At 38.1% G+C, this 11,846-nt stretch overlaps 1 protein-coding gene and 1 long non-coding RNA gene across 13 annotated transcripts in view; both read left to right on the forward strand.

Annotated features, from left to right (window-relative positions):
• Positions 1 to 11,846, forward strand: part of EMP1 (epithelial membrane protein 1) — a 278,012-nt gene that overhangs the window by 191,103 nt on the left and 75,063 nt on the right. The window lies entirely within an intron of this gene.
• Positions 1 to 11,846, forward strand: part of LOC138171954 (uncharacterized) — an 85,998-nt gene that overhangs the window by 51,650 nt on the left and 22,502 nt on the right. For 7 of the 11 annotated variants that reach the window (XR_011171009.1, XR_011171015.1, XR_011171011.1 and 4 more), the window contains one exon: positions 11,441 to 11,586. The exons of 1 other annotated variant lie outside the window; for it this stretch is intronic. This is a non-coding gene — a long non-coding RNA (uncharacterized lncRNA). The remainder of the gene's footprint in view (positions 1 to 11,440; positions 11,587 to 11,846) is intronic. 3 more of the 11 variants (XR_011171012.1, XR_011171010.1, XR_011171007.1) reach the window with 1 other exon arrangement.

An 11,846-nucleotide genomic window follows, 5' to 3' on the forward strand; every position in this document is an offset into this window, starting at 1 on the left:
TCCTTCCTTCCTTCCTTCCTTCCTTCCTTCCTTCCTTCCTTCCTTCCAACAGAATTGGAGAATTTCAGTGGGAAGGGACCTCAAATGTCTTCTAGTCTGGTTGACCTTTACCAAAAGAATGTCAGCATAAATCTTTGGACCAACACCCCCAACAAGTAGTTATACTGCCTCTCCTTAAAGTTCTCCAGTGACAGGGAATTCACAAATTTTCTGGAGTTGATCCTTCCATGTTTGCATAGCTATTGCTGTTAGGAAGTTTTTCCTTATGTTAAGCTAAAATTTGTCTGAAACAGCTTTCACCTACTGGTCTCAGTTTTCCACTCTGGGCCAAACAATTCATGTCTGATGCCTTTTTCATATGGCAGTTATCATTTCCTCTTTAAATCTTCTCTTCTCTAGAGTAAACAGCCCAGATTGTTTTGACTGCTCTTCATATGCTATAGCTTCATAGCTAGCTATAACTTTTCTTCCATGTTTTGTCAGGCTTTGTAACAGAGCAGAAGTTGATATGTACTGAGACTTCTTGTCAATCTAATACATACATTGCTTCTGCTCTGCACAGGGACCTACACAGTGACAGTGACTCTGGAAGTACTGAGTTTAGAGTGGAACTATTCAGAGCAGTTGATTTTCCCTTCACACTGAAAATCAGTCAACCAATATTCATTCATTCATTCACCCATTTACTTATTTGCTTATTGCTTATTTATTTATTTTCCTGACCCCATGGGCCAACTATCCATGGGGTTTTCTTGGCAAAGATACTGGAATGATTTGCCATTTCCTTCTCCAGTTTTATGCAGGCAGGGGTTAAGTGACTTGCCCAAAGTCACACAGTCAGTAAGTATCTAAGTCAACCAGTATTTATTAAGAACCTACTACATGCCAGACATTTTACTAGGTGCCAGGAAGCATAAATTCTATTGGGGAAGACAACGCACATATACATTTAAACAAAATACACACAAACTAAAGAAAAGGTAATTTTGGTAGGGAGGAAAGGAGCTAGCAGCTGGTGGGATCAGGAAAAGTCTCATATGGAAGGAAATGTGTAAATTGAACTTTGAAGCAAAGTAGGGATTGTAGTATAGCCTGTTGTAAGGCACAAAGATTTCAGGTGGACTTTTGTGTGTGATGGACTGTTGGACTGTCCCACAAAGTGTGTAAAGGAGAGTGCATTAGTATAAGCCTAGAGAGGTAGCTGGAAGCCAGGTTGTGAAGGACTTTACAAGTCAATCAATCAATAAACATTTATTGAGCACCTACTATGTGCCAAGCAGAGGAGTTTATATTGTGTCCTACAGGTGATATCTCTCTCTCTCTCTCTCTGTTTCTACCTCCCTCTGTCTGTCTGTCTCTTCCTCTCTCTCTCTCTCTTTCCCTCTCTCTCTCTGTTTCTCTCTTTCTCTGTCTCTCCCTCTGTCTCTGTCTGTCTGTCTCTCTGCATATTTATGTATATGTTTATTGCTAGATGTAAATAAATATAGATCTAGAAATATGGATATAGCTCGCCATTGAGAGTCTATCATCAGTTAATTAAGCATTTATTAAAAACTTACTAAGCACATATGTCTATGTATGAGTGCATATATGCACATATGTATGTGTGTGTATCTTATTTTGTATCCTGTTTGTGTACAGCTTGCATGTTGTTTCCCACTCCCATTAAACTGTGAGCTCCTTGAGTGCAGGGACTGTCTTTTTACCTTTGTATCTCTGGGACTTAGCACAGTGTGCAGCACATACTTAATAGAGGCTTGTTGACTCACTGATGCTAGACCCTCAATGGTTAGCTATGTCTGTATTTTGATTATAGGACTGAGGACTCCTGGTTTAGCTGGATGGTCATTTCTAAAAAGTTATTCAGAATGAAATAGTTATGCAAATGTGATTCCCTTAAAGCTAGAGATGGGCCTTTTATCAACATCTTCCCCTCTTCCCCACTGGGTGATGACAGCTATTGCCAATACAAATTAATATATAAGTATGCATGTATGAAATATGTGTGTATGTATAGATCACATTACATTGTTATCTATACATATATGTATATATTTATTTACACATACATATATAATATATACATATATAAGAAATTAGCATTAAGGTAGGTTGGAAAAGGTTCTTGTGGAAGGTAAGATTTGGAGACTTCAGGGAAACAAAGAAAACCAGAAGGCAGAGATGAGGAGGGAGAGAATTCCAGGCATGTAAAATAGCCAATGAAAATGTTCAGATTCTAGAGATGGTGTGTCTCAGAGCAAAGAGCTGCAAAGTCAGTGACACTGGATTTCAGAGTCCATTTATGGAATAAGGTATAAGAAGATTGGAAAGGTAGTAGGTGACCAGGTCATGAGGGGTTTGAACACCAAACCAAGTATTTTGATTTTGTTCTTGGACGTGATAGGGAGCCACTGGAATTTATTGTATGGGGGTGGGGAACACAACATGGTTAGATCTGTGCTTTTGATAGCAGAGTGGAGGAAGACACTTGTGGCAGCTGTATTGGGATGAGACTTGGAGCAGGGAGACCAACCAGAAAACTATTGCAATAGTCTAGGAGTGAGATGATGAAGACCTGTGCTGGAGGGGTTGTAGTAACAGAGGAAAGAAGAGAGCTTGTATGAGATATTAAAAAGATAAAATTGAAAGGACTTGGTAACATATGGGATCTGGGGAGTAAGAGAGAGTGAAGAATTGAGGATGACACCCAGGATATGAGCCCAGGTGACTGAGAAATTGATGGTGCCTTCCACAGTAACAGGACAGTTAGGAAGAAAGGAGTGTTTGGGAGGGTGGGAGTAATGAGTCCAATTTTGACGTGTTGATTTTAAGATGTCTATGGGTCAAGTTTTACATATTCAGTAGGAAATTGGAGATGTGAAACTGGACATCAGGAGAGAGAGTTGGCTTGAATAAGTAGATTTGAGAAGCATCTATAAAGAGATGATAATTAAATCCATGGGTGCTGATGACAAGAGAAGAAGTCTTAAGACAGAGCCTGGGAGGAGGGGATACCTATAGTTAGTGAGCATGATCTCAATGGAAATATAGCAAAGGAAATGGAGAAGGAATGGTTAGATTGGTAGGAGGAAAACCAGAAGAGTGTATGATAGCACAAAACCTAGAGACAATAGAGTTCCAAGAAGATAAAAGTAACTGATAGTATCACAGTCTTCAGAGAGGCCCAAAAGGATGAAGTTTGAGAAAAGTCCATTAGATTTGATGAGGGACTCCAACAGCCAGAGAATGAAAGGCATGTCTCTGGAAATTGAGGTTTTCCTAACAACTATCCTGAAGAAACTATTTGAGTTTTGTTAGTTCGTTTGTTTAATGTGGAGATCAATTCCAATTTTGTCAGATAGATTTTGTTATGATTGTATGGTGCAAGCCATTGGGAGAGGCACTTGAAAGGACAATGCTCAAATTTTCCCCCAATAGCCCAGAGCCATTTCTGGAATTGGCCAATTGCCCCTCATTTAATTATCTGAGGACTTGCAGGGGGTGCTGTAATGGTTTAAAAAGTTTCTACTACCAACCCCCATGTACAAAAGTATTTATAGCAAGTCTTTTTATGGTAGCAAAAAATTGAAAATTGAGGGAATGCCCATTAATTAGGAAATGGCTAAACAAGTTGTGGTATATGTATGTAATGGAATACTATCATTCTATATGAAATGATTAGTAGATGGATTTTGGAAGCATCTGGAAAGATTTACATGAACTGATGTTGAGTGAAGTGAGCAGAACCAGGAGAACATTGTACACAGTGATAGCAACACTGTGCGATGACCCACTTTGATAGACTTAGCTCTTCTCAGCAATACAATGATCTAAAACAATTCCAAAAGACTCATGACAGAAAATGCTAGCCACATCTAGAGAAAGAACTATGGAGTCTGAATGCAGATCGAAGCATCCTATTTTCTCTTTTTTTCTTTCTGGTAGTTTTCCCCTTTTGTTCTGATTTTTCTTTCGCAACATGACTAATGTGGACATATCTTTGATATGATTGTACATGTATAGCCTATATCAGATTGCTTGCCATCTTGGAGAGGGATGAGGGAAGGGAGGGAGAAAAAATTTGGCACTCAAAATCTTAAGAAAGTAAATGTTGAAAACTGTCTTTCCACGTAATTGGAAGAAATACAACATAAGTGGGAAAAAAAAGTTTCTATCCTCTTCAACAATAGCAATGCTAATGTTCAGCCTTACAGCAATGTTCTGTGCAAGCACAGAACAAAGGTCTTACTAGTTATACTTATCCTGCTCTGGTAACGGGGGTAAAAGTTGACTTTTGCAGAGTAGTCAGCAGGCACAAATGTGGGGCCAAATAACGCTGGCAGGGACCAGTGAACACAGAAACAGGTCACTTGGAGACAGGATCACAGATGACTGTTACCAGTGGTTACCCAGTCGTAGTGACAGCATAATGGTCAAAGATCTGGCACTAGCATGTGCAGTGGCAAAAGGCAGGCTCATTATAGCCCATTGTTTACTATAACAATATTGATTGACTTCTCCACATTGCTGCCAGGACAATACCAGGTCATAGATTTAGGACCTTTAATTCCAGATGGAGTTGGAGTTTGAAAAGTAGGGAACATGGCAGGGAGATAATGGGGAATTGGTAGAAGGAGAACTAAGAAAGAGAAATGCCATGAAAACAAAGAGAGGAAAGTGTATTCAAGAGGATGGTTGGTCATCAGTGCCAATTACTGCAGAGTAGTCAAGAAGGTTGAGTTCTAGGAAATCATATGAGCCGTCACATATAGTACTAAATAGATCACTGGTGACTTTGGAGAGGGTGTGGTTTCAGTCCAGGTCAGAAACCAGATTATAAAATATTGAAAAGTAAATAAAAGAGGAGAGGGAGTGGCTTCATTCAGATTTTTCTTAGAAGCTTGGCTATGAATGGAAGGAAAAATATAGAACAATGAATTGAGGACTTCTTAAGAATCAAAGAGAATTATTTTGTAAGCAGCAAGAAAGGAATGAGTAGATGGGGTAAGACTGAGGTTTAGAGAGAAATTATGCATAATAAAGATTGGAAAATGAGCAGAAAATGGTACAACTCTCCACGTGACTGGGGAAACTGCTTCTTGGAGGGTCATGATCAATTGTAATGGAAGTGCCTGGGGAAGACTGTGGAGCAGGTACGGAGATTATGTAACTTGTGAGAAAAAAAAATCACAGAGTTAATGGGAGGTTTTTTGATTAATTGTGGAGACATTCAAAAGGACATTAATCAGCCTCCAGCCAGCAAGGAGTGATCTCAGTGACCCAGTGCGGAGGTAGCTGAGATTGAAACACATCTAGTAGTCATACAACAACTGGACATAAAATTGGTGGAACCAATTCTTTGTAGAAATTGTGCTGTTTGAGCCCACTTTTCCCCAGAGACTGGGGTGAGATATGGGATACTGTGGCCTGGAGAGATTGGGAGGGGGAAGTTTGTACTTCTGTTATTGCCATATCTTCAGAGTGAATATCCCTTTGTAAAAAACTAATTTATGTTTATTGGCTAAAGGGACTGGGGTGCTGGTCACTCACTAGCAGCTAACAGACAGTCAACAAACATTTTTTAGATACCTACACTGCACCAGGCACTATACTAACAGTGAGGTGTGTGCAACTGACTTTAGCCTATAACAATAGAGAAGAAACATCCCCAGTCCCTTAGGATAGCCCACAGAACACTGAGAGGAAGACCTAGCTCCTGCCTCCGTGATGGTGGTCCCCATCTCCATACAGAGAGGGTGAATATGAAAAAAACACAAAGTAATTATTTGTTTCTTGTATATGATCAAGGTCTCAATAAATTTCAAAACATGTACATTTTCCCCTTCTACTTCATATAACCTTGAAAATAATTTCTGTTGAATAAAATGAAGAATTTGAACCTTGCATTTAAAATGTTTAAAAATTATTTCTGGTTGACAAATAACTGTCATAAGTTACTATTCTTACAAATAGGGAGCTTTGTTAGTCTAGTGCAGACATGATGATAAGGAAAGCTCAAAACAGCCCATCACTACCACCAGGAATAACAAAGCATATGTCCTGCTGCTCCTAGGTCAGAGAGATGCATCTCTGCTCAATATTCTCCTTTGGAAGGAACGAATGAGAGTCATGAGGGATGGAGGATGGGTGAGAATGCAGAGTGTATTCACCTACTAATTTGCTGAGTAACTTTAAATCAGTCACTTAACATTGCTGATCTGTGAAAAGGGAGAATGGCACGAGAGAGTAATTTCTAAGGTCTTCAGTTTTATTAATTCTTTTTTTCCTTTCACCGAACATCTATAACTATGAAACATATCTCTTGTAAAAGGTTATTGGAGGTTTCCATCTACGTGGCACATGTGACATAGGATAGAATTTATTATACATTCAATCCTGAAGCTCAGGGGGGAAAAAACAGCTTAAAGAAAGCCAGCAGAAATATGATGTTTGGCTGTAGCCATGATAACTGGGTTTGGTTTTTGTCATTAATTCCACCAAATATGTATGGAATTAAATAAGGGTTTCTTTCCTTGCTCCCTGTAAATGATTTTTAGTAGTTCAGGAGGCCCATTTGAACAAGAGGTTACATGGATTTTATTTCAAAGGAAAGAATGTCAAAAGAAATCTTCCAGATGTGAATGGTCTCCAGATGTTAGTGCAGGCTCTTCCAGATGTGTGGAATAGCAGGATGGGAGGAGGGGGGTGGAGAGTGAAATGCCTTGAATGTCTGCAAAATGAAATGGAAAAATCTCTCTCAACCACAGGGGGAAAACAGGACAAAGCAGAGACAAATGAAATAAGAACCACAGAATGCAAGTTAAACTTTTCAATATGGGCCTGACTGTGTCAAAGTAAAATTCCCAAAGTGTGTTCATATTTTAAACTACAGAATACACATTAGGAGCCCCACCTCAAATGGTTTTACTGCTCAAGAGGAAACTCAGAAGCCATCTTGCCTGGAGGAAATAGAGACTTTTTCCCAGCCATAAATGTACCTCATTTAGCCCCAGGCAGTGGGTTGCCATTGGAGACTGTTCTCTGCCAAGAACAGAATGTACCTGCTATAAGATCACCAATATCTTCTGCATATTTATTATGAGAACAGACAAGAGAAAAGAAGGCTAAACTCACAGGGAAGAAGTGAGACAATAACTACATGAAAGCTTTTATTTCAGCTTTAGGATAATCTTCCAGTTTCTCAGGGGCTATGTAGCATTACAAAAAAGGAATACGGGACTCGAAATAAGAAGGATCTGGGTTCAGATCCTACACTTTATGCTTCCTTGCTATGTGATGGTGAATAAGTCACTTAACCATTCAAATTCTGTTTCCCCATTTGCAAAGCAGAGATAGTAGCTCCTGTAACATCTGCCATACAATGTGGTTATGAGACTCAAAAGGTATGTAAGGTGCTAAAGTGTAAAACTTTAAAGTGCTATAAAAAAAATCTCAGTTCTTTTTTTTTTTTTTAAAAAATCAGGTTAAAGAAATTTGCTAAGGTTTACATGGCCATTTTTTTGTGGGTGTGGCTAAATATCAGAGCCCAGATTCGATCCCAGGTCATCCTGACTCTGTGGCCTGTTTTCAAACTAGTCATATGACCTGGCCGCCCCTAATTTTAATTCTTTTTTTTTTTTTTTTGCTTTTTGGAGGGGGGAGGGTAGGGCAATTGGGGTTAAGTGACTGGCCAAGGTCATATGACTAGTTTTTGTGTGTATGTGTCAAGTGTCTGAGGCCACATCTGAACCTAGGTCCTCCTGACTCCAGGGCTGGTGCTCTACTCACTGCACCACCTAGCTACCCCAAAAATCTCAGTTCTAATTGTTAACTGACTACTTCCTGTGGTATTTCTCTCATGTATGAGATGCTTCTGCCCATTACAATGGCTCTCAGATCTCTATTTGTTCATTAAACTAATATATATATATATATATATATGTATATATATATATATATATGTAGTAGTAGTAGGAGGACTGGGGACTTGGATGCAAGCACACTGGATTCATCTGCAAGCCACCATCATTTCTGATCACTGTACAGGTCAAGACCAAACATGTAATCACTCTTTCAAGGTCTTTCTCTCCCTGGGTTTCTTTGGATTAAATTTCTTTCTTTTCCTTCACTCCCCTTCATCTCCACCAGGGAAGATTTTTTTGGCCACCCTATATGTATGCTCTTTTCTACTTTTTCTTTTCTCAAAACTTGATCTTCTTTCATTTAAGGATTTAGAATTAGTGGACACTCAAAGAAGGGATTAAAATGACTACTTTGAGTGGATGTGACAACAACCAATAACAGAGAAATTAGATACACTTCACTTAACCTCTTCAGACATCATAAAGTGAGAAAGTTGCATCAGATCAGGAGTTTTAGGCATCTGTGAAATTGTTTTAAAAAATATTTTAGTAACCATATTTCAGCATAATTGTTTTCCTTTGTAACTCTATGAATTTTATTTTATGCATTTAAAAACATTCTGAGAAGGAGTCCATGGGCTTTGCAAGAATGCCAAAGTGGTCCACAAAAAAAGCTAAAAACCCCTGGGCTAGATCATCTCTGAGCTCCTACCAGCTCTAGGTCCCATCATTTTACTAGTCTCATATTTTCTTCTGGTTCTTGTGCTAAGGAGAATTATCTTTGGACTGGAAAGAGCAGACCAAAAATAGCTAATAGAGAATTGAAACCAAAGATTAGTAGGTGAGCACCAAGCTGCCCTTGATGAGTTCAAGTCACAAGGCCTAGTGAATTATATCCCATGTACTGAATGACCTGGCAGATATTATTGCTGAGACACCATCAGTGTTATTTAAAAGGCATTGGAGAATGGGAGAAATGCCACATGCCTGCAGAAGGAAAAAATATTGTTCCAATTTTCCAAAAAGGAATAAGGGAAGAGCCCAGAACCTACAGGCTGGTGGACTTGATTTCAATTTCTGACAAAAAAAATCACTGTAAAATATGTTATTAAAGGGATAGTTAGTAAACATTTAGGGGAGAGAAAAATAGTCATTTTGATTCAGCAGAGTTTTGTCAAAAACAAGACTCATCATTAAAGAATCATAAAATCCTAGAACTTCGGAATTGGTAGGCTTTCTAGACCAACCATCTACATGTCAGACTAACCTCATTTCCTTTTTTTTTTTTTTTAACGTTCCTCGGCTAGTAAATCATGGGGAAAACTGTAGAAATAGTTTACCTAGATTTCAGAGGATCATTCAACAATGCCCCTTTTACTATCCATGGGGATAAAATGAATAGATGTGAAATAAATAAAACAACAATATGATTAGGTGTATCCAGAACTGATTGAAAGTCTGCACCCCAGCTTGATTTCATACTGGAGAAAGAGCTTTATTGAATCTTCCCCAAGGATTTGCGTACTTTAATTTTTTTTATTTTTTCAATGTCTAGGACAAAGGTATAGATAGCATGTTAACCAAATTGGCAGATGATACAAAACTGCTGGGAATAGTTACCATGGTGGATAAGAGACTCAAAAGGCTAGATAAAATGTTTGCCTCAAAATGATGAAAAATTTAAAAGGGTAAATACTACATAAAGTCCTATACTTGGGTTTAAAAACTGACTTCAGAAACAGAAGAGGTGGAGCCTGTGAAAAAGATGTGGTTGATTTTAGGGAATATAAAAATCAATATTAGTTGATTGTGTGCTCTGGCACCTAATATTTTTTTTTTTCATCTTAGGCTGCATTAAGAGAAGCATAATGCCCATGTCATAGAAGATCACAGCTTTACTGTACCTGGCCCTGGTTAGATTACATTTGGAACATAATATTAAGTTCTAGGTTCTACATTTTTAGGAGTGGAAAGCTGGAGAGTGTCCAAAATAGAGTGAATATGATGGTCAAAGAGATTATGCCACATGCAGATCAGTTGAAGGAAATGGGATGTGTTATCCTGGAGAAGAGAAGCCTTGATGGGGAGTAGGGAGAAGACGTGATAACTGTCTTCCGGGATTTGATTATTTCCTGCTTGTCACCAGAGGAGAAAACTAGAAGCAAGGGGTAGAGACTAAAGAGAAGAAGATTTAGACTAAATGGAAGGAAAAACAATTCGAACTATTCTAAAGTGAAATGGGCTGCTTTGGGAAGTAGTGGGTTCGCTATTTCTTTAAATGAAGACTATATGACCATTTTGGTTTACTAAATAGTTTTTGAAATTTATTACCAGGGCTGTTAAAAGAGTTAATTCTGTAGCATTTGTTCTAGACAGAAAATAGCAATCCAGAGTTAAATTTTTTAAATTAAATTAAATTTTTTTTAATCAACAAAAATCTACCTTTTCTCCCTTATACCTCTCTCCCCTTGTCCCCCACCCACATTGGAAAGAGATAAACAAATCCTCTGCTACAAACATGTATTGCCAAGCAAAACAAATTCTTTCATTGACCATGTCTAAAAGAATATGTCTCAATCTGAACTCTGAGTCCATCAGTTCTCTTCCTCATGAGTCTTCTGGAATCATAATTGGCATTGTGTTGACTGGAGTTCTTATTTTAAAGTTGTTTGTCTTTATACTATTGTAATATAAATTGTTCTCTTTGTTCTTCTGCTTACTTCACTCTGCATTAGTTGATACAAATCTTCCTAAGTTTCACTGAAACCATTCCATTCTTCTTTTATTACAGCACAAGGGTATTCCATCATATCCATATACTGTAACTTGTTTAGTCATTGTCCAATTAGTGGACACCCCCTCAGTTTTTGTCCACTACAAAAAGAGCTTGCATAAATGTTTTTGTGCATCCTTTGAGTTTCATTTGCCTATGACTAATACCTCTCTTAACTAATCTTCCTTCTTATTGACCCTTCTCCCTTCTTACATGTTCTACCTTTTTTTTCCTGTTGAGTTAATACATTTCTACACTCAACATTTTGAGTGTCTATTCTTTCTTCTTTGACAAGGTTAGATGAGGGTGAGGTCCCTCCTCATTTGTATAGACTTCTATTTGTGCACCCCAATCATCTCATCCTTTCTTTCTCTCCTCCCCTTCATATTATATTCTTCTTTCCTTCCTTTTCCATTCTTTTAAGATTTTCAAAACATAACAGAACCTGTCCCATGCCTTCTTTCTCATTCTATTTTCTTGATGATCGCTACGGTTGGTAGGAGTTCCGGGAGACACAGTTATCTCCTCATATTACAATGCAGATGGTTTATCTTTTTTTTGCCCCTCATGATTGTTCTTTCATGTTTTCCTTTTTATGTTTTTCTTGACTACTTGTATTTACTCTTCAAATTGTCTATGCAGCATGTTGTCTATGCAATATGTCTATTGTCAGCTATCTGTTTCATTAGAAAAACTTAGAAGTCTTCTATTTTGTCAAGCTACTTTTTTTCCCCTCCGTAGGATTATATTCAGTTTTTCTGAGTAAATTATTCTTGGTTGTAAACCTGTATCTTTTGCCTTCTAGAGGTAGCAGTGTGACACAGGGGACAGAGTGCTGGACCTGGAGACAGGAAGACCCGAGTTCAAATCTCACTTTAGATCATCACCATTGATCCTGGGCAAGTCACTTGAATCCTGTAAATGGGGATCTGAATAGCACTTGCCTCCTAGGTTTGTTGTGAGGATCAAACAAGATGGTATTTGTAAAATATCTTTTTTTTCATAAAAATAAAATATTTTTATCATAGTGACTGGCACATAGTAAGTGTTTAATAATTCTTGTTTCCTTCCTTCCTTCTTGGGTATTGTATTTCAAGCTCTTTGCTGTAATGTTGTGACTGTTAAATCTTATATGATATTGACTGTGGCTCCTTTACATTTGAATTCTTCTTCTTCTTCTTCTTCTTCTTCTTCTTCTTCTTCTTCTTCTT

Source organism: Petaurus breviceps, unplaced genomic scaffold, assembly GCF_028583685.1.
Source record: "Petaurus breviceps papuanus isolate PSGF00001 unplaced genomic scaffold, PetGlider_PUasm1.0 470, whole genome shotgun sequence".
Lineage (NCBI taxonomy): Eukaryota > Metazoa > Chordata > Mammalia > Diprotodontia > Petauridae > Petaurus > Petaurus breviceps.